Source organism: Galeopterus variegatus, unplaced genomic scaffold (assembly GCF_000696425.1).
Source record: "Galeopterus variegatus unplaced genomic scaffold, G_variegatus-3.0.2 Scaffold37, whole genome shotgun sequence".
Taxonomy (NCBI): Eukaryota; Metazoa; Chordata; class Mammalia; order Dermoptera; family Cynocephalidae; genus Galeopterus; species Galeopterus variegatus.
The window spans coordinates 1,107,480-1,133,925 of record NW_007726148.1 but is presented as its reverse complement, the minus strand read 5'-3'; the positions used below and the strand labels follow the sequence as shown (position 1 = coordinate 1,133,925).

At 39.2% G+C, this 26,446-nt stretch overlaps 1 protein-coding gene across 1 annotated transcript in view; it reads right to left on the bottom strand.

The window, feature by feature from the left end:
* MID1 (midline 1) overlaps positions 1–26,446 on the bottom strand; it is a 156,127-nt gene that overhangs the window by 111,613 nt on the left and 18,068 nt on the right. The window lies entirely within an intron of this gene.

Here is a 26,446-nt window from a genome sequence, read left to right as displayed (position 1 = left end):
CTCTTACCACCATAACCACCCACTCATTGTGGCAATTCTTCCTCCTCCATCCGGTTTATTTTTCTCCATAACATTTATCACTGACATATTGTACTAGTTTGTTCATTGCTCCGTTGCTCCTCACTGGCTCCAACAGTAGAAAATAAGCCCTACGAGGGCAGAGATTTTGCTTTGCTTTTTGAGGGATGTACCACCAGTGCCTAAAACAGTGCCCAACACATAGTAGGACTCAAATACTTGTTGATTCTATTAAATGTACTGATGTTTGGCTGAAACCAAAAAGAATAAAACATAACCCTTGCCTTTAAGGATCTCTCCATCTATTAGAACAGGGCTCAACAAACTTTTTCTATAAGGGGGAAGATAGTAAACTTTTTTTGTTTGGTTTGGGGTTTTTTTTGGCAGCTGGCCAGTATACGGAGCCGAACCCTTGACCTTGGTGTTATCAGCACCACACTCTACCAAGTGAGAGCTAACTGGCCAGCCTAAGATAGTAAATATTTTTGGCTTTGTGGGCCATAGGGTCTGTGTTGCAACTAATCAACTCCACTACTGTAGCACAAAAGCACTTATACACAATACCTAAAGGAATGAGTGTGGCCGTGTTCCAACACAACTGTGTTCAACAAAAACAGGTAACAAGCCAGAAGTGGCCTGCAGATCGTATTTTGCTGACCCATGTATTAGAATATAGAGACACATACAGCAAGCAAGAATATAAAATGAAGATCACTCTCAGAGAGTCAAGAATAAAGTGCTGTGTGAGCAACATGGATGGTGGAGCAAGACTTGGACAAGCGTGTACAAGTTTTGAGTGCTAAGGGGAAATGATATGCAATGGGATTTCAGCCTGACATCAATGGAAATAATGTGAGTCGAGTGCTTACAGGCAATTCATGTAAGAATGATTTAATAGCAGCTGCTCAAAGCTGGATCTTTTTCTTTTATTGCCATAGTGCTTGGCATGGTGCTTTGCACGAGTGTCTACGCTGTAAATGGTTAATTGTATTAAGTGATGACAAAATGTGGTAAGTGAGGCTCAGCCAGTTTTCTAAATCTTTTGCCTGTATGCCACCAAAAAGGAAGGGGTTTTGATTTATTTTGAGTGGATTCCCATTTTTTCCACTCTTATCCTGATTTTGTCATGGTACAGAAACCATTTTTGTGAAATGACTCAACAATATCTTGTTTGTACATATGCCATTCCCCCCTACCCCCCAAATAGCATGGTTTACTTTTTAGCTTTCTTTAAAATATCTTTTTGAGGAAATTAAAATGCCATTCAATCTTTCACCAAATATTTAAGTCCTTGTGTGGGCTCGGTCTAGGGAAAAGTACTGGTAACACCCAGCCTCTGCCTCAGTGGTCTTATGGTTCATTAGAGGAGAGAAAATTTGAACAAATTATGTGACATAACAACAGGTGCATGCCAGAGATAGGGAATAATCAACTCTATATTGGGGGAGAAAGGGACAGGGGGACGGATCCTGAAAGAGGTGGGTTTTAGAAGAGGGAACAGGGCTTCAACAAGCAGATAGTGGTGAGCAGGTGGGGATTTTGTACAAAATGTTACCTTTTGTCTTTTCTTAACCCTCCTAGTTAATTTCCATGTCTCCAAAAAAAAGCCTCTTAGGCTTCGCTATAATAGAAGGAAATCACACATACATACATATTGTCGTAAGGAAATTCCATAGCTCAACACTTCTATGGGCTGATGGGTACCCACTCAGAGGAGGAGGTGGGTAATCATGGAACCCCCTTGCTACAAACTGGGAATGGCCACAATTCACAGCTCACACCTCTGCCTGTCCATGGTTTATACGTCTAGAACAGGGGACAGAATAGTGAGCGAAAGGAGAGAGTTGGATGGGTGGCCAGACAATCTAGGATGTTTGGCAGCTCTGCTATGTATTAGCTGCCTGCGTGTGCATGTGTGAGTGTCCATGGGTGTTCCCTACAATTCCTCCAGCACTCGCTGTAATCACTTCCCCAAACAGGAGAGTCTTTAGTGACAGGTTGCAGTTAAGCCCTACAGCGTGGAACACACTGGATGCAAGACATCTTTACAAGAAACTTTCTTACAGATTCAAGACTTCCTCAAAATGGAAAACTAATAAATGGATATTTTGATGGCAAATAATCATGTGAATGCTTTCACACCTCCCCTTCCTCCTTTCCCTCCCTCTCTCATTCTGTGTGTCACTGAAATTGTCCTTTTCTGGTTTCCCCCTTTCTAACTGCTGCTGACTTCTTCCTCCTGTTAACCAAAGCCTACCTACATGTTTTCTAGCAGTTAATCCTTCCTTCAAAAAAGCCATCTGCGGCCGGCCCGGTGGCGCACTCGGTAGAGTGCGGCGCTTGGGAGCGCGGTGGCATCCTGAGTTATCTCCACCCTGAGGTAGCACTCATTCCAGTTGAAGGACTTTCCTGGAGAGAGAAGGGTTTTCTTTTGTCCAAGGTATAGGATATGGAAGGAAATTAATTGAAGGAGAAAATTTCTAGTGGAAGAGGAAGGACATAGGAACTTCCTCAGCTGAAGGGTTTGAGCTTGAGAGGGAGATGGGGGAACTCAAGATGGGTGCCCTTATGAATTATTCTTGTAGGCCATGGGCACGGAAGTTAAGGGGGTTCGTGTCTGTTGGTGTCAATTTTTTTGCCCCCTCCTTTGAAGTAAGAGACAAAAACATGGACCTGGCCAGTCACTGCAGACAGAAAATTTAACCCCAGCCTATATTGTCACAACCCTTGCCATCATCCTGCTCGGTAGTTCATTTTAGAATTTCACAATTTTATTCCTGCAGTCTCTACTGACCTCCACTATGACACAATCAAGATATTCCGTGCCTTGAAGAAACACCTAAGACCTTGTGAAGATGGCACACATTGCCAGGTTTAATCCACAGCCACATTCAGTAGGCAGGCTTTCTGGTTTAGGATACCAAGGATATGAAAGTTTCACCTGTATGTTCAAGAACTGACCAAGAATTAGGAGTCTCCATACCAAATGCATTCTATGAGTTCAATCACCCATTATAATCAGGGTTTCTATTGTCTACACATCATCCATGAATTTTTCATTCCAAATTTCTTTTAATGGAGGTGTTGACATTTTAATCATAAGGGAAACCTGCCTATCAATGCTTTCCTACACATATTCTATGTCATGTCTGCATACTCCATGAAAAATAATTATTTCTCTAGTTTGGAGTATATGAAAAAGAACATGTATTCTACCCACCAATAATTTTACTTTCAGTCCCTCGGTTGGTAAAGCTCTAAAAACCTTTACTATCAGGGAAATCAATGAGTCATTAGACCAGGGAATAAACTTGGATACTAACACTGGGTGGCCGGTGATCAATTGTTAATACCAGGTGGCTCACAGCTACTGCCCGGATGATTCCCAAGGCACTTCCTCTGGTTCTTTTCCAAGTATCCCCTGGACTAAAAAACTAAGTTTGTTGTTGAATCTATCAAAACATACCTGAGATGACAAACACACTGTTAAAACTGCACACTGCTACACCAAGTCACATAAAAGTGGTTTCAGAAAAGGAAGCTCCTAAAAGTGTTGCAAACAACAGAAAGCATCAAAAATTGTACAAATAAATTGAATTCTTTGAGAGTCCTAAATTTTACAAACACAATCAAGTCAATTTATTTGATTGTTCCCACCTCTTATCCTCTCTTCACCTGTTGTAATGAAGACTTTGACTTATTGCTGTTTGGATTTTTGCTATGATATTATCCTTAGTATAGAACTGTAGGTGGAATATTTTTTAAAGTCTGTGGAGTGATTTTTCTATCTTGGACCAGCAGAAATACAGACTTTCGTGGAGCTGGCTGGTTAGCTCGGTCGGTTAGAGTGTGGCCTTGTAATACCAAGGTCAAGGGTTCAGATCTCTATGCTGGCCAGCCGCCAAAATAAATAAATAAATAAAATTTAAAAAAGGAAAAACAGACTTTTATAGGACTCAGAACAACTGAACTGTGAAACACTGGAAGTTATCCTGAGTTTGTGAGGTAGAGATTGCAACAGGGACTGAACTCAAAAGGGCCTTGTTACCATCTCAGATAAGTGTAATTTCTCAACTCACAAAATTCTCTAACGCAAACTCAATAAAAACTCACTATTACATCCAAGATGAAATCACCAAAGATAGAGTATTTTAAATAACATAATACAAGGACTTGGCATCTGCATATTCAATTATGCAGTTTAATATTTAACCCTGAGTTATAAAAACCACTGAATAAACACACTACCCAAATGCTACTTTACTGATGAGTACCTTGCTTGATTTGAGAAGCAGGTGAGTAAGTAAACGCTCAATAAAACAGGACATGAAGCAATGGAAAGAGGGGAGAAGGAGATGCAATTGAATTTAACAGTATTCTGATAAGATTAGAAATTGACACCATAATTTAGGCTGTTTTCCACCCCAAATTGTGGCAGAGAGCACGCAGTACAAATGCAAAGTGGTTCTTAAAGCAACAGTATAAATAATACATCGAGTAGGAACAGGTGAAAAAAGGTGACCCAATAACATTCTACAGGTAATGAATGTTACCCTGAAATATCACCGTAGTTAACCTCCGACTGTCCGCACACTCAGGTTCATTCGTTTAATGGGTAACAGACAACCAAGAATTTCCGCCAACCAAATTGTAGGGGACCAGAGGGACTGATTGAAAACAAGTGACAAGCAGACAAGCACTGAGATGCTAGCCTCAAGTTTTAAAATAATTAATTTAGTACAACAGATATTTTGAATAAGATGTCATATCTTCTTCATTCTAAAGAGTGCTGAAATTAAAGATTTTTACCTGATACCTTAAGTGAGAGCGAGGGAAGACCTATAATTCCACCAAACACCCACCTGGTGGAATTCATGCAAATCAAATTAAACTGTTAACCAAACCTTTTCTGTACTTCCACATCTGCCTATAACATGCTCATTTTTAGTAATTGGATCTCTAGGATATTCTTTAAAATAATCACATACTTGCCTGACCATGCAATCTGATTAATAATGAATGAACATTACTGAAAAGGATCACTCCGAAGCATTGCAGATTGTCTGTGGGGATATGAAGGCTTTAATGATCAAAATTAAGAGGAAACGGGAGCTGGGTCACACCGTCTGCTTACTTTAATTGAAACCTAGTCTTCCCAATTTACTTAACAGAATGCTTAAAGACTCCTTCTGGAGCTTCATTTAGACAAGCAAAAAGACAAACGGCGATGCAAAAGAGCAGCCCCAATTCCTTGAACGACTCCCCTGTCCTGCTCTGTCTTAAGGTGAAGAAGCCCCCTCGACAGCCTCAGAAATGCAAGTCGTTCCATCCGGAGACTGATACAGGTTCAAAACCGGAACCAGCACATTGGTCCCTAACAGTTCTTTGAGCACTTCTCTAGATTCTGACAAACAGATCACCTTGAATACCCACCCATGGGCCGCACACTAGTTCTTTTTGAAGAAACATCGCTGTAGGCAGAGTAGGGGACCCACGAAATGACGGACAGGCCACGGAGACCAGATGGTGGGTGGCAGGCAGTGCTGGAGCCGTCCTGTGCGTCTGTGAGAGCGTCGACAGTGAAACACAACAGGAAAATCGGCCCAACAATTCCAGGAAGGCCAGCTCCACCTCATCCACTCCGCCAGGGTTGCCCCGAGTCGAAGAATCGGCTGCCTTTTCCACGGCCCTGCTGTGACTTCCCCATCCCCTGGCCCACTCAATGCTCAGCTGAAACCAAACGAAAAGGCAGCTCAGGTCAGGTCAACATGACTGCCTGGTCCAAAATAAGGATGACTTGGCACTGGAATCTGTACTCTCACTGCTTACAGGGAACCAGCAGCAGCTCGGGTGACCGGGACAGTGTCCTGCAGCCGAAGGCTGGATGCCAGCTTTCCATGCTGCCGACAGGAACCGTCTGTCCTGCCCAGTTCCTGGGGTCCGGAACCGGCACTTGCCTCCCTGGCATTTGGGTCCTTTGTGCGTCCCACTGAGCACATTATCACATTATGCTCTGGAAGCTGGTTTGTTCCTTTTTTACAAATAATATACTCATTATTTTGTGTCTTTATCTTCTGAACTAAAGTATGATGTCTAGAATAAGTTGTTTTTTTTTTAAAAGTTATATCAGGATAAACAATCTCCTGTACATAAGACACAATAAACAGTCATTTTTTTCTTCCAAAAATAGACACCTAAATTGCAATCTATCATTCTGATAAACAATTGAAAATATGTGTATGAAATATATGCAGATGTATATACACACAAATACAGAGGCGTTACATACATATGCACTCACATGTACATAATATTTACATATGTCATATATACATACATCATATGTGCATATATATACATCTAATACTACACACACACTCTTGTATATAAAATAGCAAATTTGTGATGGGCATCCCAAATTTCAGTGTCCGAAATGGCAAAGAAAGGGTGAATTGAGAATGGAAAGTAATCTTTTAAAATGTGATTGTCTAAAGGAAGAAAGGGAAGTAGTCTTCCCAAAAGCAAAAAAAAAAAAATTTGTCCTGCACTGCAGTTATTCGAAGGATGTTGCTTATCACTATGCAAGACAAGAAACTGCAACTAAAGTAAATCATCAGGAAAGTGTAAAAAAAAGAAAACCAAAAAAAAAAAAAAAAACCCTGTACAATTCAATTTCTGCTTTAGACATCTGCACTCTGCCAAAGGTGTTTAAGGACTATTCATGATAAAGGGGAAGCAGGAGGCAAGACAGCTTCCTCGAGTCGTCCAGTTTGCACGTCGCGACACCTACTTTCATGCCATTGCAACACCTCATGGTAATTCAAAGCGTGCTTCACATGTTAGGACATAAAAATGCAAACATAGATTTTCTTGGCTTATGTCCCTCCAAATCATAACTTCATTTGTCTCTTAACAATAAATAAAGGGATGACTCAATTTCACGTATAGATGACTTCCTTGAGAAGCTCTCACTGTCCATGGAAGAGACATGCATATATCAAATAGAATTTAAAAGAACTTTTCATGAAGAGATTTTAAAACATTGCTTTTGTTAAAACAACATTAAAATCGTCAAGATTTCTACAAGACAGGACTAACTTGTTCATATCTCAGCACCGTAGTGGAAAATTAGCCTGAACATCTTCAGTTGAAAAATAAGGAAACAAACATTGACTCTACCCCTCAAAAGAAAATGGTAAACAATAAAAAAAATTTAAAACCTCCTAAGGAGCCTAATCTGACAACCTCTATATGAAATTTTCCACTATCAGAGGGTCTCAGACATTTCATGTCTTTCGCAGTTTAAGAAATGAAGCATCCAGTTTTAAAGGCAAATGGAACCTATTTTTCATTTTCATTGCATTATATTGAAAACATTTCCAGGTCTGTGCCATAGCAGGTGTCATGACTGAAGGCAGTGACAGCAGATTGGAAAGTGAAGAAAGACAGTGAGAGCTGTCACACCTAGTCTCCTGGCAGAAGACTAAATGGATCCTCCTGTGAGCAGACCAACCATGTGGTGGTGGCAGAAATGGAGGTTACTAATTCCTGGGAAACCACGCACAGATGAAAAGTGCTTAACGCTGCCTTCCCCAAATGCTTTTCCTAGTGTACTAGTTATAGACATTTCTATATAATTCATAGAACTATTTCTGTGTCTACATGAAATCCCATATACGGCCTATAATGGAATTAATTTTTGTAGCCATATATAATATGTATGTGTATATAGGTAGAGACACACACACACTCATATGTATACAAAAAGCACCTTTTGAAAATTACTTGGAACTTGATACAATTCACTGTTCACAAACTCCTCAGATATAGCACCCCATCTGCATTACAGAAACATTCCTTCTTCTGTGCAAGACCAGAAACCTGTAAATAATTTTTGTTTATTAAAAAAAAAACAAAACTGCCCACTCATATCTGCAAAGGGTAACCTGGAAATTAGCAAAATGACATGAGATTTATTCTCTGGAGACAGACCAGTCAAGTCGGATTTTTGCAGCAAGCAGACTGTGCCCTGAAGAAACACTTGTCACTTGGGGAAACTTTTTCTTTTTTCATTTATAAAATACTCCCCTAGAAGGCAGAGAAAGTACACACTCTCCCCTTCCCAATTATTAGCCATCAGAAGCAAAATGCATCAATAAATAGTTGCTGATGATGGCCAATATGACATTGTAAAGTTGTTCTCTGAACACTGGAAAGCTTCAATTCAATGACGAGAACAAATACAGGAACAAGTACTTGGTTTTGTGATCCATGGAGGTAATGACGGTGTCACAGAGTAACTGATTCCTGTTGCACGAGCAGATTGGGAAATTCTGTCAAATACGGTAGCTCCTTTTCTCAAAGAAAATCGCTTTGTCCCTCAACTTCAAAGTAAGTCCCACTCAAAAACCTCATGCTCACAATACCCTGAAGCTACTGCATGATCTTAAAAAATAAAGAAAACTAACCCTATTCACAACTCCTGGTTAACTATTACGAGGAACATGCTTCAAACATTTCCCGTGATCACTGAAGCCCTACAGTCAGGGGGTGAAGTCTTTTTTTTAAAAAAGGCAACAGAAAGAGGAGTGATTCTTTTGTTGTGAATTGTTATTGTAAAGCACCACATGAAAGAAGGGGAACGATGGGAACATGGCAATGAAAAGGACAACGGCGATGACAAATGAAAACAGGATATTAAACAGCGTCGGGACTGTGTGTCTGTACAGAACAAAGGCGGGAGGCTTCTCGGAGAAATTCGAGCAAGAATATTTTTAACACATTTAAATGCTAATGGATGAATTGCAGTTTTTCCAGGCATCACAGATCTTTAAGTCTGGGACATTAAAATTAAGTTATCATTAAAACACACACACACACACACACACACACACACACGAATGCACACAATTTAAAGTAACATAAAATTAAAACTGTTTTCAAATCACATTAAATCACCCCCCTTTCAACCCATGATCCACTTCTTAAAATTTTTAGATCTGTGTTTTGCCCTACCTAGAATAAGATACTGGTTTTGCTAAATAACTGAGCTGACTTAGTACACAGTCCTAAGGAAATTGAATTTTTTACAAAAAGAAAAAAAAAAAAAAACTCCATTGCACAGCACACTAACTTACACTTTAAATTTAACCTTTAAATAGAGCTTTCGAGAACTTCTAGGGGAACTATGCAATGGGCACTGCGCTGAGAAACAATCAGAGCGAGTAAGTCGCTAACGTTACTGCAGTAGACTGGCTTGGCCACACCACAGTGGTACTACCTTACACCTCACTTCTGATGCAGATTCTGTGAAAGCTGTGAGCATGATGACACATTTCATAAGACATCATCTGAGTTTGGAGAGTTTATTGGACTTACCACATAAAAAGAATTATTACTATGGTTATTGCAGTCTCTCAGCTGAAGGGGTTCAGAAAAGTAAATAACATATCCTATCTTATCCTCCATCAAAAATGTCAGTCTTTTTTTCTCTTCTTTATGTTCTGCTACTATTTTCCTTTTTTCCCTTTCCCAGTGGGTGCCTTCTGTTATCAGATGAGTGGTGAACAGATGTGCTTTCTTCTTAGCTGATGCACTTCATCCAGCTTTCTCTTTGGTGTGCTGTTAGAAAACTCAGGGGTAAGCCCTGAGCTCAGTGGGCCCAAGTGTCCTTGGTCTAGTTTTAGGTTGACACCATCAATGTGGTGTCATGTAAAGAAACGTGTACCTTGAAACTAGATAAACCTGAGTTCAAACCCTGGCTCTGCCATTTGCTCCCAAAGGCAGATTGAGCCAGATACTCTACGTATCTTATACTCACAGATGCTCTTCCTACCTTCCACGTGGTTTCCTTCTCTGTCAATTGTGCACAATGAAAATAATCTCAAAGCGTCCTTTGAGAATTAAGTGAGGTGCAGTTTTAAAAATTGTCACCTTCAGATCCTCCTTCCCTTCTTGTCTTGAATCACATTTTCCCACTCTTCTTTGAATAAGTTCATTATCTATAGTTTTTTTTGTTTTGTTTTTTTTTTTTGGTGGCTGGCCGGTACAGGGATCCAAACCCTTGACTTTGGTGTTACCAACACCACACTGTAACCAGTGGAGCTAATCGGCCAGCACATAATCTGTATTTTTTGTTGGAACCCTCTTCAAACCATTTTTGGAAGCAGGAAGGATATAAATCCATTTATTTGTTCAATAACATTCAGGGAGTGTCTTATATGAAAAATCGGTATGCAAATACTAAATGAACTAGCATTCCTATTCTTAACATTATGACTGTTTAATAATTGTCTTCACATAGGCAATCTCATCTATTTCCTGGACTTTGACATACCTCTATTCCATACCACTGGATCTCCCACCATGATTTTCAGACTTCACTTCTCTGCTCCTCAATGAAGGTCTCCTTGTCCCTTATTGCATCCTTTGTCAGAATTTTTGATTTTGCAGGATATAAGGGACCGTGGCATGGACAGGGCATGTGAGACTATCAAGAACAGTGAAAGGTTTCAGATTTTTTCCTACTTTAGGAAGCTAACCAGTTTGCCTGCTAGTTTCATGGATACTGGCAGAAGAGACAGACCCCTTTATCAGAGATAAAGAATGTTTTTACTTGAGGCACAACAGATGGTATGAATTTTGTGTTCTGTTGGTTCCTCTTGTCCCCACGTCCCATGGAGCATCCCAGGGGCATACTGCACACACAGGGGGTTTGCATCACAGCTGAGCAACTCCAAGCTTAGGGAACCTGAATTTCTTATAATGGACTGCAAGCAAGCCTGCCCAACAAACCTGCCTTCTGCCCTGGAGTGAGACACTATCTTTGTCTTCCAATGCTGTTTGTTATACAAACATCCTTGAAAAAATAGTCTGGAACAAACGCAGTCAGCACCCACAGCTAACAAGACATACAGAAACCTGAAAGATCCATTGACAATTATCTCCTAACAGACACAACTCCTGTCTCCTCCTGGAGATCCGGCCAACAGTGGTCACTAGAAATCAGATCAGCACTGGGCTGGTTACAGTAGAGTCAGAGTTTCACTTGGCATTGAACGATTCCGAGTCATGGAAGACCTGAGTTAAAAAGAGCCAGTGAGAAAGTCATGAGACGTTCTTTACCACCAGCTCCAAGCTCCTCATTGCACCACTCTCTGACATGAGCTGATATACCAGGAAATTGGTAGACAGCAGGTAGGTCACACCTACAGATTTTTGCCCATGTAAACAGAGCCGTTAATAGTCTTCCTTCACGGTCCCAAATCAGCCTGAGGTCTGATCTACAACTTCAACTTTTCACTCTGAACCTGATCTAATTTTAAGAGTTTGGAAGAATAAGCTAGTTTTGTTACTTTTATAACATTGGGAGTCCCATATGTACATCAATTTGGCTTTTTTAACTAAGGATTTTTTTTTTTTAAATTTTAGAACTACTTCTTTTGGAGTAAAACCAGAAAGCCACTTCTTTCATTATTCTTTCATTCCACAGGTATTTTTTGAGGTCTTGCTGTGTGCCAGGAACTGCTCTGGGCAGCAGGAATGTGGTGCTAAATATGATAGCAAAGGCCTGCCCTTGGAGAGCTTACATTTTAACGGAGGAAATAAAAAATAAACTGGCGAGAAAACATGATAATCTCAAAGACCCACACATAAAATAAAAGAAAGAAAATGGATGACAGGATAGAAGGTAGAGGGGTGGGTGCAGGCCTATTTTAGCTAAGGAGATATTTCTACCCACATCTGTGCAGACTTTCTTGACATTTTGACTTTTTTTTCCCCTGCCAGTTAACAAGCAAAGAACATCTTAATTTCAGTATAAAACTTCTAGTGTTTGGGCAGAGAGCTGTGATTTAATTTCTCAAGTTGTTAAATGTTTAGTTCCAGATCTCCTCAAGGATAGATTTCTTTTTCAAGGGCATTAAAATCCAACTTTTACTATTTCTTACATGAAAAGGCAACATGGTGAATTATTGAAAAGCTATGACCTCTTTATTTATTTTAGCATAAAATTTGAGAGAGAAAAGCCATGAACACTTGGCAGGTCAAAAAAAAATATATAGAAATTATGATGTCTTAGCCCATGTTGTGCTGCTATAACAGAATACCTGAGAGACTGAGTAATTTTTAAAGAACAGAAATTTACTTCTCACAGTTTTGGAGGCTGGGAAGTCCAAGATTAAGGTGCCTGCAGGTTAGAGCTTGGTCTCTCTGCTTCCAGCATGGCCCCTTGAAGACTGCATTTTCCATTACATAGGAACACTATGTCCTCACACGGCAGAAGAGGAGATTCTTAGAGCCCATCTCCTTAAGATGGAGCCAAAAGGATAATGACAGCAGAAGCAATTATTGTGGGTGAATAAAGAGTTGCTCTTGCAGCTACAGCAGAGGCCAAGGCAAGGGCTTGGGAAGTCTGGGTGGTGGGTGCCCGCTCTTCCACAATGAAGCAAATAAGAAGGTTTGTGGGAGGATAGGGTGGAAGGGGTATGGAAGGGGGCTATAAAGCAAGTAGTCTTCTGAGGGTGAGTTATCCCCAGTCCAAAGACTTTTTGGCCTAAAAACCAAAATTTAACAGCTTATTTGGAGACTCAATAATTCTGCAAAAAACAAACAACAACAAAAAATATATATATAATATATATGAGAACAAATCCCATAAATGCTATGAAGCTCTGAATGTCTTTTAAAACATACTTTCAAGGCAAGCTAAACTCAGAGATTTTTTCTTTTGTATTATCAAAATGTTTGCTTGTTCTATCTTTGAGAAAAATTATAAATGTGACTTGTAAAACATGAACACAAGACATTAATTTGGAATTAATATCAAAAGTTATGATCTTAAAGACTTGGCTTAAGGGTTTTTTGTTGTTTTTTTTTTTGTCTTTTTGTCTTTTTCCGTGTCCGGCAATGGATCGCAACCCTCAGTGTTGCCCCCGTACCGGACCGGGGACCGGCAACGGGATCGCAACCCTCGGCGTTGCTCCCGCGCCTCACTCAGCCAGTGAGCGGGAACCGGTCTGTATGTGGGATCCGAACCCTCGGGTGGGAGCGCCACCGCGCTTCCCAAGCGGCGCACTATCCAGTGCGCCACCGGGCCGGCCCTTTTGTTGTTATTTTGCTTTGTGTCTTCTTTGTTTGCTTGATCAGTATCTAAAGGGGAAATGTTTGATATTAAGCATTTTATCCTTTCATTGAAATGCATTGTAGGTGTGCGTTTCATCCTGTACATTTTATCCTTTCATTGAATCAAATTAGATAAGAAGCTGGCTTTTTAAATATAAGAAAAGGCAAAATTGAAAGGACTCGGTACTTGAGAGTCAATATAGGTCTTAAAAATTCACTTAATGAAAAAACGTCTAGCTTTAAGAACAGGGAGCTTTCAAGGAGGCTAAGCTCTATGGAAGAGGAGTTATATTTCTTTTGATAATTAATATGAATGCTAATTGGAGAAAGTATCATATGATTATATGAGAAAACATTGCATTTTTGAAAGAAACAACTGTTAATGCCTGATTATTATGGTAAAGATTGGTTGGTTATCTCTTGTTATATAGCTTCTTTAGCTTGACTTTAACTAAGTCAACAGGGGCGCTCAATTCAAGGCATAGTTCCAAACAATTCTGCCAGCTGTCTAAATCTGTTCTTTTCATTCCAAATTCCTCCAAGTGACTGTCTCTCTTTTAAAGGAATGCAAATATTTAGTTTCACAACTTTAGTCATTTTCTTCCTTAGAGGCCAGACTGGGAAATCGCACACTCCCGGGCCGCTGGGCAAAGGGTGCCAGATGATGGCAGGGATGCTGGTGACTTCCTCGAAGGGAGCTTTGTTGTGCCTGAGCCACTGCCAGCTACCCTTCCTCGAACATCAACTGCCAAAACATCACCAGTCCAAAGAGGGGTGCTCCCATCCCGCCCCCCGCCTATCAGCATCCAGAAGCAATTCTTTGCATGGATGCTTCTTCATCCTGATCCTGACTGGCAGCTCCGAGGATTAAACTCAGGTCCTTTGGAGCAGTTGCTTTATGCACATTAGCCCCCTGGGGTGTTGAACTCCAAAACCTCTATTTCCCCCCCACCCCCACCCCTGGTCTACGCCAGGTCACAAAACCCTAGTTAGCCACTGTGGTACACAGCCTTTCTTCCATTCCGGGCTATCAAAAGAAAACAAAACACCAGACCCTACAACAATATGATGGATATGGTAATGATTGAGGGTCTTTAGGGTAGTGGACAAATTCCAACTTTTTTCATAGCTGAGACTTGGGAACCCATTTTCTTCTTTATCATTAAGACTTCACATTCTCATCAGCGGAATCTTGTTCACAATAGCACAAAAAATCATCTGTAATCATCTGGCTGAATGAAAATGGTTTGTGTGTTGTGTCTACATGTGTATTCATTTAAAAAAAGGCCCTCAAAACTGATGAATGAAAATCAAGATCAGTTTCTTCTTAATCAAGCTAAATTTTCTCCTTAGTGACTGCATTAAAAAAAAAAAAAAGACCATCTGGACTCTCTGCTACTTGAGGGTTTTTTCTCCTCATTTCCTGGTTATCTTTAGCAAAACATTATCATTTCACATATAAATTATTTTTACCATGGTGCACTTCCTTCTGTGCACTACTTTAATAAACAGGGTAGAAAAGCACTGCTCCGTTTGTGGGAAAACACTTCTCAGTTCTAGAAGGCAGGTTTGAAAAAGGAAAAGTGTACTTAGAAGAATGGAAGTCAAATTGGAGTGAGAGCATTAACTACTCATGTTTTTTTAATACCTCTGCCAGTGTGCGCTTGTGCACGAGCTTTCTTTCCATATATACATATATGTGTAGTAATAATTAAAATCCAAAACAAAAAGCCACCTCCATCCTGCTCATTAAAGGTGATAACTATGCTAAACACCTTCCAAGAAATAAGTTGGAAAATGGAATTAATTTCCGCGTGGGAACTAAGATGATAATAAAAGTACAGTCAAACCTCAATTAAATGAAATTCTCTGGAAATGAGAGAGTTCTGGTTAATTTAATTTTCTGGTTAACTGAACCCCAAATAGAAAACCTTTTGTTTTTTTTAAATCCTTGTTGAAACGTTTCTAAAATGCTTGAGTCCACTTTACTTGCATAACTACAAACCACATACTGGATCTAATTTCAAGGTTCTTAGGTAATTGTTCCTTGAGATCATCATTTAAAAGATCTTTTTTCATGTGATCATAAATAGAGGAGATTGACTTGAATGTATAATTGTATCCATGACCATGAATTTTTACATTAATCCATAGTATCACCTTCTTCCTTGTATTTGACAAATCTCCTGGAAAAGTACAATGTAGAAAACTGTGGTTAATAAAAAGTTTTGATTTTTTGGCATAATTCAGGTAAGCTGAGACTTCTGTATGTTTGTGTGCTAAAGAAAATTGACAAAAATTCCTCCTTCTCTACCTGATGTTTAATAAGTGTAAAAATAAGTAATAATTTTAATATACTACTTCTAATCAATTTTGTTAGCACAAATTAAAGACCATGTCATACTTTGTTTAAATATATGTGTATATTTAAACTCATTGAGGAAGTGTTAGTGTTTAGGTTTCGCAGTGGAATATAATGGCAGCTCAAAACTGGCCCCCCAAATGTCCTCCTATGGTGTGGTCACAACCAGTCCAGCCCTCACTTGGGCTCCCCATTCCAATTTCCACAGAAATTTATACCATGTCACCCTGAGCTACCAAATAATGACGCCATATTGAATCAAATTATTGCTCAACAGAAAGAGGCCTGTAGTCTTACATTAGGCTTCCTGCCCTTTGGTGAGTATCACTGTAGAAGAAATTCCTGCATTGGGTAGGAGATTGGGAAAATGTCAGGTAAGATCACTTCCAACTCTACAATTCCAAATAACTTGCACTGCATGTGGGAAGATAAGACTCTCGAAATACACACACACACTCACACTGTCTCTCTGTTTCTGTCTTTCACACACACACTTTTTCTTGGCCGTTGGGGGGCAGGGGTGCGTATTAACATGCCCTCATTCACAAAGCATCACTAGGCCAATTTATTTTAAGATCCTATTATGTGCCAGGAACCCTGTTAATGGGCATGCAGTGGGGTTTTCATAAACATTTCTATAAAAGACTGAACAAAGCTGAAGGGATCAGAATACCTGACCTTGGGTCCTACAGAAAGATCTCCTCCTTGTAGGGAGATCAATAATGTCAAATTTGGTGATGGTATTGGTGTTTCTGGACAACAACTGTTTTGAATCAACTAATGTCTTGGGTACAAATGTGTGGAGTATATTTTGAGGATACATATATTGAGTATATATTTTCGATTTGAATCCATAACTCAGTCTAGACCTTGCAAAGACAAGATCAATGGGTTTTTCTTCTTGTTCATTTTGTCCTTCTATCTGCTCTGTTTTCAATCATTTCTTCTCATCAAGTCTTGCCCTGAAGAAGGGTAATGATCCCCGAAACGGAGGCATTTTTTTATTTCTCAAGACTCCCTCAGGGAATATTGTAGACCTAAACACCTTGGAGAGTTCTGTAGAGACATTCTAAACTGGGATACTTGAAAGTGGTGCCAAGGCCTGAGGGTGACTGGGTTCCAACGTCTGTCTCCACAGTGATTTCCAAGTTGACTGGGTGCACCTGAAGTCCCTGGGTCAAGAGTCTGAAGAAGCAGCCCCATGTCTTTTAGAACCATCGAACACTCTTCAGTCTCAATCAGGAAGTACTGTAGATTGTTACCTGCTAACTCTATATGAACTTGCCTTTCCATAAAATGCTTAAATACCTTCCTTAGAAAAGAGCAAAAAGGTTTCACGATACATTACTTAGGTAACTGTTATACCCTGATAGACTAGTCTGTTTTGTATTGATTCTTCACTGCAGAAAACAAAGAATATATATATATATAAAGAATTGCCCACTTAATGGAAATAATATTTATTTGGAGCATGCAGACTAATGGGCAAAATAAAGAATGTATGAATATACCTAAAACCCAAATGGTCGATATGTGATGCGATTTGGATAAGGCTTCTTTTGAATTTCCTTTGTTGGACCATTCTTTCATATAACCACAGCCAGCATTTTAAAAAATACCTACCATTTGTCAGGCACTTCATATAAATTGGCTCTAATCCCTACCAAATTGTAAACAGTAGGTATCGTTTTCTGCATTCTGCAGATGAAGAAACTGAGGCTCAGCATTAAGGCATCTCGCCCAGGGCCATGCCGGTTCACAGAAGAGTCCAGTTTAGGATCAGGGTTTTTCTGACTCTTAAAGATCTCTTCCCTCAACAACATATTGTTGCTACATCCTCAAAAATTGAATAATTTTGACATATGAATGTAAAAAAAATTTAGTGTAGATTCTGATAGTGTTTCAACTACTGCTAAACTTTAATTAAAAGAATAAAAGACTAATAGTTAAGCATTGGTCATGTGTCCCTTCTTCACCAGGAGTCATTCTGAAGAAAATTCACAGGCTAAACCCTCCCCTTCCTCTCTTAGAAGGTAACTGACATCTGGATCATATTGGCACGTGGGTGCTTTAAACAGGAGAGAAAATTAGGAGAAAAACCTAAGACTGGATTACTTCCACGAGTTCACTCACCAACATCCCCTTAAGTCCCCCTTATATATATAAAACTAGCTTGTCATCCATCCTTTCTACTCAGTGAACAATGGCTTGTGACCTCCCAGTTAGTGAGTTCACAGGAGATATATATCAGTTATAATTAATGTTTACTAGAATAAATGTAAATATTTTAACACACACAACAGTTCCAAGCACATGTGATTTCCATTTTATTTTATGAAACACTAAAAATCCACTTGTCCACCCCATTAATTATACCCTGCTCTCAGCCCTGACCTGTATATAATTCCTCCTGACATAAATTGGAACAAGGTGCTCAGGATGGAAGCAGCCTACACCCCAAAAGGGCTACAAAATGTCAAGTTCCCAAACCCCTCAAAAGTGTAACCTGACATTTTTCTAAGATTAGAGACAGTTTATGAATTTAAAAACTGGGCTTAAAGACTCACCACAGTTAAACCCAACAGTAACTCCTGAAATATCCAAAGTAAACAGGACTAAGGGGTCCCTGGGGACACTAAAACCTTATTATAAGAGAAGGAACACTCTTTAGTAGGCGGTATTTCTTTGCAGAAAATAATGTGTATGCGTTCAACCAGAATTAAGAAGAATGCAACAATAAACTTTGAGGCTTGAAGCCCTCTAGAGATCTAAAAGAGTCATGAATGGGCCGTATAAAATATTTCTCTTTTTGCTGCATGTGAATGATTGAGTTTACACTGCCCATTAATCCTAAACGTTGAAGGCAAAAAAGAATGGTTAACTTTTTAAACAGTATTTTTCTTGACACAAATATAATATGTATTCATTTATAACATTCCCCAAAAGCAAAACACCTAGAGAAGGAACTAACCACTAAGAAACAGCATTTCATAGATTGATCTTTCTAGCCATTTTTCTATACCTCTGAGCCACAAAAATGGGATCAGACTTTACATTCTGTTTTGCAAATTGTTATTTTAATCATAATATATTGGGTGATTTTTCAAGTTGAAAGGCTCTTCTGACTTCTCAAGATTAATCTTAAGTACCTTTTAGTACAGCTAAAGTATTACAGCCACTTGCCAAATCAAATAGACCATATAAGCTGAAGATTTCGTAAATACAAAAATATGAGCAACTTCTTTTTCCTCATTACAACATGCACTGTCAATAGGGGCACTATTGCCCCCAAGAGGGAGAACACTAGTTCTTGGTGGCAAAAAAAAAAATCTTACTCTTTTAATGCACAAAACACAGATATACATAAATAGATATATGAGGGGTCTTCATGGAAAGATTCATATTATCTTTTAATTCTGTTTTTCCACAAACCTTTTGAAGTCCCCTCATACAGTACAGTTTTCATGTTAAAGTTTCACGGAAGGGGGCAATTAGAAAAAAATGTTTGACAAGGTTTCTTGGGGTGGGGGAGGGGTAGATAATGAAAATAGGTTGTAAAACACCACGCTGCAGTAGCAGACTTGTAAAAAATGGCCTTTAAATTCAAAAGGTGAACTTTTCCATTTTAAATGTCTCATCCTTTAATAAATTCTAGCTCATTTCTTAGTTGGAGAAACTGAGGTTCCATGAAGCACATCTTTAGTGAGTTGGTGTTCTGTGATATGCCTGTGGCCAGCACATGTTATATCTGCCATGTTCTTACTATAGACTCAGCGGGGTCTAGGTTAGGAGGCACATTTGGGTGAGAGGATGTTTTGAAGACAAATGAGCACGTAATCTCAGAAAGGGCGAGGACCAGGGGAGTCTGCATCTCAGTATCTACCAGCTCTTGCTCTGTGCTGCCCTCTTGTGCTGTCTGGGTCCCCAGCATGTCTTGTCCCCAAAACCTTAAGTTCCATAAACCGATGGCCCATCTGCCCTCCAGTGCTTCTTGGCACCAACACCCAGGAGGTGTCAGGGAGAGAAGAGCACGCCAAAACAAGAAAATGCAGACCTCCTTACAGGAAGAATCCAGTTGTCAGAGGAGGAGAAAAAGCCACAGAATTTCTTTTCTGCCCTTTAACCCTAGGAGAGGGTGGGCCAGTTGTCCACAAAGTTGCTGTTACCATAGGCCATGTGGCTCACAAAGGAGCAAGGCAGCAGCTGAAAGTCTTCGTCACCTTCTGCGGTAGGCAGACTTTCTCAAATGGCAGCCCAAAGATGTCCACCCTAATCCCTGGCACCTGTGAATGCGAGGCACTATCAGTCCCCGGATTGTGTTGTGTTACGGGGCACAGGTGACATTAGGAAGGGAGATGATCCAGGTGGGCCTGATCTGGTCACATGGGCCCTTAAAAACAGATTTTTCTGGCAGACAGAAGAAGAGGGATTTAGAGAGATCTGATGTGTACAAAGGACTCACTGCTGTTGCTGCTTCAAAAATGGAGATGGCCACACAAGAAGGTATGTCATGGCCCCTAAAAGAGAGAGTGGACCTCAGCTGATAGCCATCAAGGAACTTAGTCTTATGACTGCAAGAAAGTGAATTCTGCCAACAACCCCAGTGAGCTTAGCAGCAGATTTTTCCCCAGGGCTTCCAGATAAGAACCTAGTCTAGCCAACAGCTTGATTTCAGCCTGTGAGACCCTGAGCAGAGGACACAGTTAGGCCACCCTTGCGGAACCATGAGTTAATAAATGGGTGTTGTTTTAACTGGTACATTTGTGCTAATTTGTTACTAAGCAATAGTAAATGAATACACCTTCCCTTCTCTACTGTACCACCACGCCAATGGATGGCATCCTGGCCACGTCTGTCTCCTAAGTCACAGAATCTGGTCAGTGATAATCAGTTCCAATAAAGTGTCCAATCTCGGGCCTCTGACTCACTTCTTAACCCTTCGAGTATCTACAGTCAATCCTGCCTGACAAGTCTTAGCTCTTGACCTCTGCTCTGTCGCTTAGGAGGATTTTAATCACCTTCCACTTAATGATCAATTTCTCCGAACTCTCCACCTTCGTGGCCCCCACCACTCGGTTTACTTAGCGCTTAGCATCTTTTCCAGCTCATGCACCCATCTGGTGTATTTCACTCAGTTTGTCTTTTACCTGCTTAGAACTTTTCTTTCTACATCTAGAGCATTCACTCTGCCTCTCCAAACCTCCAGTGCCCCCATTTTCCTATAATGAGCCGATCGAGGATTATGTAAGAAGATAGGTGGAAGTCTGAATACTCTTCAATGTCTTCATTTTTCTAAATTTTCTGTAGGTAAAATAGAAGCAGTGATTGGTAAATCATATTTGGTGGAAAGAGAAGGAAGGAGATTAAGCATCAGACATGGCTGAATTTGAAACTTTCCCAGTATCTTATCACCTCTGGTACTTCTTGCACATTAAAGAAAAAAATCTTTCCAGGCCTCACCGTTCTCATTTGTAAAAAGAATAACAGTAATGCTTAAATCATAGAGCTGCTAGGAGGAATAAAAATGGTAAAGGGCCATGTAACAGAAACTGGTAAACACTGAAATATCACCGAGAAGAACTGAGGTAGTCATTTGCATAAAATGCTTTCACTTTTTCAGAAGAGGTGGCTTTGTAAATAATCTCTTTATCTCTTTATTATCATAAGAACAGAGCCATCATTAACCTCCTTTAAAGCAGACTTTAGCCTTGACAATTAGAGTATTGTATGGTGTGGAAACAATCATTTGACATTAGAATGCTGTATCCATTACTCTGACCAATAATAAGGAAAGTGAGTTTTAAATTAGGAAGAAAGAAAGATCATCAGTTGCTGCATCTGTTTGGATATTTCTGTTGGGGTTTACTGTAAAGTTGAGAAAACCATAAGCCCCAAGAGGGCAGAGCCCACGTTTAACTCATCTTGGATTTCCACAGGGTCTGGCTGAGAACTGAGTCCTAGTAGGCACTTAATCACTTATTCACTTATTTATGCATCAAAAAAAAAAAAAATTCAGTTAAAGAGTGAAATTTATGCTAGAAACTGTGGTGAACTCAACATTTGATTTTTTCCCCCTGAATTCTCTTATTTATGTTCCTAGTGAATATTTACAAGTTTAATTTTTCTTCAAATTAATAGACCTTAACACTTCTTTGACAGACCAGGTATTTGGAGGTTGGGAAGACTAGGAGAGATGCTCCCCCAAATCTCCACATTCTTTCAACTTCTGATTTGTGCTAAAATCTCAAAATAAACCCGAAAAGAGCAATATAAAGTGGCCAACATATTTGTAACATATTTCCTCCTTTTGTATTTCTGGCTCATTACCCAGAAAGCATTTCCAGTGTCCTAGTGGTCAAGTCGCAAAGGAGTCATCTTACACCAACTGCTTCTTCCTGTGTCTGAACATCGGGGACTTTTACTTCCAGATTTAAGAGACTTGGTTGCTAAAAACCTTTTCTCTTTCTGTAAGTTACTTGTCATTAAAATAACAATGGCTGCACTCATTAGCCAAATTAAAGATCATCTTTCTGGAAGTGTATCAAATGCAGATAAAGTATAAAGAAGCATTGTTGATAGTTTTTTTTAAAAAAATGTGGACTTAATGAATAACTTTGCTGTTAAAATTCAGCAGCCAGGGGCAATGAAAAATTCCCATGGCTTTAAAATTCACAGCCTTGGCAGACTTCTTAATGGACAAAGTTCAAGATATTCATAGCTTCCCTGATTTAAAAATAAAAATCTCAGAACCACACAAGGTAGCATTATTATACTCTGAATACTCTTTAGAAAAGTTCTTATTAGCTGATTTTTTCATAATTTGCTAAAAAAGTTAACTGCTATAATTTAGTCTCTCAAAAGCTCAGCCTTTAAACATAACATAGCATTATTGCTTTAAGTTGTACACTGGCTTAAGGAATTTAACGCGCTTCCCAACAACGTGCTGATTAGTAGAGTTCCTTTCTAAGCCATTAGCCTAGTGCAGGGGTCTGCGAACTACGGCCAACAGGCTGCCTGTGTGCCAAAGCCAGCCCTCTGCCTGTTTTTGTGTGGCCCGCAAGCTAAGAAAGGCTCTTATATTTTTAAGTGGTTAAATAAAAAAAAAGTTTTTAAAAATATTACTTCGTGACTCATGACAATTATAAGAAATTTTTAAAAATTATAAGAAATTCCAATTTCAGTGTCCATAAATAAATCTTTTTTGGAACACAGCTACCTCCAATTGTCTACCTAGTTTATGGCTGAGCTGAGGAGTTTCAGCAGAGACTGCACGGCCTGCAAAGCCCAAGATATTTACTATCTGGCCCTTTATGAACGAGTGTGCTGACCCTGGCCTAGATTCTGATGGTATGAGAATGGTGCAAACAGCCTGTCACTTTTGTCCCCTAATAGTCTCAAGTTGTCCATAGATCCTGCTCTGAACACTGCCCTTGTCTGTCTGTCTTTCTCTCTCACACACACACATTTTTTCTCATTTTTGGGAATAGGGAAGGGCGTGAGTGACTACTGGCCGAACTGGAGCTCACCTCCATTTCCAACAGTCACAGGAATATTCTGCTTGTTCCTTTGAAAGTCATGGAATAAGAGTATTTTAATCCGGGGTTAAGTAAATGGTTCCTGACCTTTTAATCTCCAAGAACCACTTCTTTTTTATATGTTTAAGTGCTGTACTTGTTATTTTTAAAAATAGCTTTACTGAGATATAATTCACATATCACGAACACCCATTTCAAGTATACAATTCAGTGGTTTTTAGTGTATTCACAGAGTTGTGCAACCATCACCACAATTTAATTCCAGAACATTTTCATGACTCCAAAAAGTAACACTACACCCATTAGGGGTCATTCCCCATTCTTCTTTCTCCCGGCCCCTGGCAACCACAACCTACTTTCTGTCTCTATGGATTTGTCTCTTCTGGACATTTCATATAAATAGATCATACGATATGCGGCCATTTGTGACTGGCTCCTCTCACTTAGCACAATATTTTTGAAAACCTCTTCACTTTTAACTTCACAAACCCGTAGGTTTAGAAGTATCTGATGAAACAATTGTTGAAAAAGTAATTGATTGTACAATATCCTTTAGGTTTTTTGAAATGCTGAAAAAAGCCTACAAGTTTTTCTTACAGTTCATAGGGACACCTGTGAATCTAGGCAACACCATTCGGGGCATCACTCTGCCACCACATGCTCATTCTATCATGTACTCAACAAATATTTATAGAGCACCTGGTGTATGCCAAGTACTGCTTCTCATCTAAGCTCATCACAACCTTACTTTTTATTAGAGAGATACCGGCTGGATCTGTCAACCTCTAAACACCATATTGCCATCACATTGTCTGTATTCTTTTATATATAAAATGATGTAATTTCTTAAGATGTTCAAAATGATTTAAGTTGCCTTCAACTTTCCAAATGTCTGAAGAAAGCTCCTAATTCCTCGTCCCCTTTTTTCCTTCTTCTCTGCCCTCTTTTTTTCTTTTCTCCCATCTTAGGACTCCTTTATTTGATCAGTATTTTGAGTCCTCTAACACATGTCTATAAGATACTGCAAATATCCATGGGGTACCAGATAAGGCAAGAAACAAAATTCAAACTTTGTCCATTCACAATTTGCTTCTCAGTTTCTAGATGCTTGCCATTGGAGTATTGCTTGTTTACCAGCAAAGACTCAATTTCCACTCCTTAAGTAAATTAGGCAAGGTCGCTATAATCCAGGCACAGAGAGCTTAAAATAGTGGCTGCTTTAAGGTCACTGGGTATCAGAAACTGAGTGGTATCTCTTTCCTCCAATTAGGATGGGTCTCTCTTGTGGACAGATCTTTTAAGTGTTGGACATTTGTACTTACTAGCATTGCTTGATCCTAACGGATAGAGTCAAAATCAAACACATCTGGGCATATTTAACCTGGAAAAATGACCCAAGAAGGCCACATTAGCTTTGTCTTTGAAGGACTGTCAGAAAACAGTAACTGCACGTGTTCTGTGTTGTGTAGAGGGGGCCAAACATAGGTAAAAGCAACAAGGAGACAGCTACATATTTCATCTAAGAACAAACTATGTCCCCCATTGGAATGGGCCTTCTGACAATCCCATTGTGCTAGCATTCCTGGGGGCCATTAAAAAGGGATTGGCAGTGGGTGACATGATGGAAATTCAAACACGGCAAGGTTCCAAGAGATGAATCTTTAACTCTCAGTGATGTAGATTCTGTGGCAAGGGTGATAATAAGGAACTGGTTGGGGAGCTTTTTGGTTTAAAGCAGCTACTACAGTGGTTTAAACCCAAAGATTGGCGCACATTTGTAAGTGAAAAAGATATGTTAATGTCAGTGGTAACACACTTTTAAAAGAATTTCTGCAGTTTAACGAATGGAAAGTAAAGCATTAGTTAACATTTATAGATAAATGAAGATTTTTAACCTGTCCAGATTTTTAATATTATATTCTTAAAAAAAAAAACAAAAAAAAGATAGTTGAGCCAAAGGCCAAAAATAATCTTTCAGAATTAAGAAAAGAAAAATACATATATTACTTGAATAATAAATACTCTTTAAATATAGATTCTTAAAATGTATTATATGCCCAAACTTGCTTGATCATTAGACAAGGGCTGCATGAGAAAACTTGAAATTTAAAACACAAGGCAGTACGTACTTTTTACAAGAAAATCATGAGCCACAGGGAGGAACCTCTCTTGACATTAATTATGAAGAACACAATAATTTAAAATCTAGTATGACTTCATTGCCTTAGGCTAGAACTAATCAGATGTTCTCTCCATTTCTTGAAATTACATTTTCTACCCTTGGTTCAAAGTTAAAAATCTCAACACTACTGTACAGTTTAAAAGGCTTTTAGAAGGCTTTGTTAGAAAAAAAATGAATGCATTTTGCCTCTGCTATCTACATTTTTAAGACTGACAATGAAATTTTTTCTGGTATTAAATATGCTGTCTTATCATGTTACAACTTGAGGGCCTCCGATGAGATTTAATACCAGCTAGAGTACGAGGATACTTCAAAAAGTTTATGGAAAAATACAATTGAAAGATGCTACAAACCCTTCCATGAACGTTTTGAAGTACTCTTGTATTTGCAAATCCCTACAGCTTCCATTATGAAGTTCTACTACATGGAAGTGACAATTTATCCCAAATAGCCAATGTGGTACATTTTAAAATTGTATTTTCAATTAATTAATTCAGTAATGCACACATTCCACAGACAAGTAAGTAAGTTTTGTACTAGGCATTGAGGAAAATTCAGGTGTGATCCATCCACCATACAGGTGTCAAAGACTTATTCACAGAGTTGTTTAACAGGATTGCCAAAAATTTGAAGTCTTTTATATTCTCTAATGACGTTTTATGGATTTACTAATCTGTCTGTCACCTCGAGTTGCAGTCTTTTCAGGAAAGATCGCTCACCTGCTGCTAGAACCTATGCAAATCAACCCCAATTTGTAAGAAGACTTTGTAACCCTAAAACGTCACCTTATACTACATTCATTGTTTAAAAAGGAGGAAAGAAAGGCAAAGATGAGCACAGTTGAGACAAGGTGGCTGTCCCTAAAAAATAGAGAGCTTATCAGGCTATATCGGAAAATTAGAGATCTGTTATTTGGGGTTCTAACAACTCTTTGCTATAGAACTTCAAAAATAAATGAACCTCTTGCTCTGTAGAAAACATAAGGGCTCTGTAGGAGAGGGGAATTTGTATTGTGTTACTATAACAGATCTTAAATGGAGTCACAGGGAGAATGCGTGAAGTTAAAATGTTATAATTTCATAGAGACTTTCTGGAGGAATATAAATTATATGAAGAAAACTTGTACCATCTCTTCCAAGGGCGATTTTAGCCTACACAAGTAATTTGTGTTTTCACTTGAGAAGTAAAAATTCCTCTGCGTAATCCTATAAACAGAGGAAGATCATT